The sequence below is a fragment of the Lipotes vexillifer genome, unplaced genomic scaffold (genome assembly GCF_000442215.2).
Source record: "Lipotes vexillifer unplaced genomic scaffold, Lipotes_vexillifer_v1.1 scaffold598, whole genome shotgun sequence".
NCBI lineage: Eukaryota > Metazoa > Chordata > Mammalia > Artiodactyla > Lipotidae > Lipotes > Lipotes vexillifer.
The window spans coordinates 765317-768736 of record NW_006777514.1 but is presented as its reverse complement, the minus strand read 5'-3'; positions in this window follow the sequence as shown (position 1 = coordinate 768736).

The window sequence follows — 3420 nt, the reverse complement described above, 5'->3', positions numbered from 1 at the left end:
TTAATATGGTTTATCATATTGATTTATTTGAATATATTGAAGAATCCTTGCATTCCTGGCATAAACCCCACTGATACCTACCTAAGGAGACAAAAGACCTGTATGTAGAAAACTACAAGACACTGATGAAATAAATTAAAGATGATGCAAACAGAAGGAGAGGTATACCATGTTCTCGGATTGGAAGAATCAACATTGAGAAAATGACTATACTACCCAAGGCAGTCTACTGATTCAGTGCAATCCCTATCAAACTACCAATGGCATTTTTCACAGAACTAGAACAAAAAATTTCACAATTTGTATGGAAACACAAAAGACCCCGAATAGCCAAAGCAATCTTGAGAATGAAAGACGGGGTGGAGGAATCAGGCTCCCTGACTTCAGACTATACTACAAAGCTACAGTAATCAAGACAGTATGGTACTGGCACAAAAACAGAAATATAGAGCAATGGAACAGGATAGAAAGCCCAGAGAAAAACCCACACACCTATGGTCACCTTAGTTTTGATAAAGGAGTCAAGAATATACAATGGAGAAAAGACAGCCTCTTCAATAAGTGGTGCCAGGAAAACTGGACAGCTACATGTAAAAGAATGAACTTAGAACACTCCCTAACACCATACACAAAAATAAGCTCAAAATGGATTAAAGACCTAAATGTAAGGTCAGATACTATAAAACTCTTAGAGGAAAACAGGCAGAGCACTCTATGACACAAATCACAGCAAGATCCTTTTTGACCCACCTCCTAGAGAAATGGAAATAAAAACAAAAATAAACAAATGGGACCTAATGAAACTTAAAAGCTTCTGCACAGCAAAGGAAACCATAAACAAGACAAAAAGACAACCCTCAGAATGGGAGAAAATATTTGCAATGGAAGCAACTGACAAAGGATTAATCTCCAAACTTTACAAGCAGCTCATGCAGCTCAATATCTAAAAAAGAAACAACCCAAACCAAAATGGTCAGAAGACTTAAGTAGACATTTCTCCAAAGAAGATATTCAGATTACCAACAAACACATGAAAGGATGCTCAACATCACTAATCATTAGAGAAGTGCAAACCAAAACTACAATGAGGTATCACCTCACACCAGTCAGAATGACCATCATCACAAAGTTTACCAACAATAAATGCTGGTGAGGGTGTGGAGAAAAGGGAACCCTCTTGCACTGTTGCTGGGAATGTAAATTGATACAGCCACTATGGAGAACTGTGTGGAGATTCCTTAAAAAACTAAAAAAAACTATCATTCGACCCAGCAATCCCACTCCTGGGCATATACCGTGAGAAAACCATAATTCAAAAAGAGGCATGTACCACAATGTTCATTGCAGCTCTACTTACAGTAGCCAGGACATGGAAGCAACCCAAGGGTCCATCAACAGATGAGTGGATAAAGAAGATGTGGCACATATATACAATGGAGTATTACTCAGCCATAAAAAGAAATGAAATTGAGTTATTTGTAGTGAGGTGGTTGTACTTAGAGTCTGTCATACAGAGTGAAGTAATTCAGAAAGAGAAAAATAAATACTGTATGCTAACACATATATATGGAATCTAAAATAAAATAAAATTGTTATGAAGAGCCTAGTGGCAGGACAGGAATAAAGATGCAGACATACAGAATGGACTTGAGGACATGGGTAGGGGGAAGGGTAAGCTGGGACGAAGTGAGAGAGTGGTATGGACATACATACACTATCAAATGTAAAATAGATAGCTAGTGGGAAGCAGCCGCATAGCACAGGGTGATCAGCTTGGTGCTTTGTGATCACCTAGAAGGGTAGGATATGGAGGGTGGGAGGGAGAGGCAAGAGGGAGGGGATATGGGGATATATGTATATGTATAGCTGATTCACTTTGCTATAAAGCAGAAACTAACATACCAATGTAAAGCAATTATACTCCAATGAAGATGTTAAAAAAAATATATATATAGATAGATAGATATAACGGGAATTATGGCGGCTATATCTAGTCTCTACAGTGGGATACATAAATGTAATGGTATAGTTTAGTAAAAGTCTGTGTTTGCAGCCAATTATATTTCAAGGATTGTGGCTATTGTAATGCTGAAATCAAAAACAGAATTATAAAATGACTAGATAGAGAATAGGGTTTCTTGCTCACTTTCATCTCCAGGAACCTTCTAACCTTCTATTTACTGGTTGAAGATTTTTGCTTTTGTTTCACCGCATTTCCATCCCACATCTTCCTTCACTCTCACCTGGTTTTATTCTGAGTGATGTCATTATGTATGTGAATGACCCACCTAACAACTCTAGTCTCAGTTCCTTGACTTCCTCATCTTTAACCATCATTTTCTTTTCCCCAACCTCAGCCACCCACTCATATTGTCACACTCTGGACTTCTCAACATGAATAACTACTCTACATTAGAAATCTCCATTTTAGCATTCCATTTGCTAACCACCATATGTTTTTCTTCCATTTCACTTACAATTTTACCCACATTATATGATTAATAACCCCACCAATTTTTCTTGATTCTGGTATTTTATTTTCCCCCACTTCACATCTTACACCTTCTTAATCCAGTTTAGAATACATGTTTGGTCATTATAATCACTCCCTGAAAATAGCCTCAAATCTTTTGTCCTCTCTCTGTCATCCATGCCTTGCCAAACCTCAGACCAGGTTTAATCAAATGATTTGCTTTCTCTCTACTTTCTGAATAAGAAATTGAATATTGCTACAAAACTATTTCACAAATGGACAGCATATTTTATTTTCCATTCATAAATTTCAACCAGAATTGAATTCTCCATATTACTCTCAGTCTTACTACATTTCCCAAGTAAATCCACCTTCTTATGCTCCAGCTCAAATTCCGCATCTTTTCCAATGTCCTCGAACAAACCCATACACACTCCTCTTACACTTTTTGTAAATGACTTCATACTTTATTGAGAAAATAGAAGCCATGAAAGATAACTCCTTCATTCTCCCACCTTCAAATCTACAAAAATCACCTCCTGACATGCCTATCTTCTGTATCTTTTATTCTTCCTGTTAGAATGGAATAGGTGGCATGACCTCATCAGTCAGCTTGTGTTACAGATTCCAACTGCTCTCATCTTCTCAAGGGGTTTCCCTTTGCCTGCTGTACCAATTTCTCTCTTTCTTTTTAATTATTCCTAATTCGCCTAAAAATACGTTCCAGTAGCACTCATATTTAAAAAGCAAACTTTCTTGGTGGTGTGTTGAATTGGGCGATTGGGATTGACATGTATACACTGTTGTGTATAAAACTGATGACTAATAAGAACCTGCAGTATAAACAAACAAACAAAAAAACCAACTAATACTAAACTTTCTTTGGGTTATTTGTATGGAAATATGTTAATATAAATGTTTCAGACATCAAATGAAATTTCTAAAAA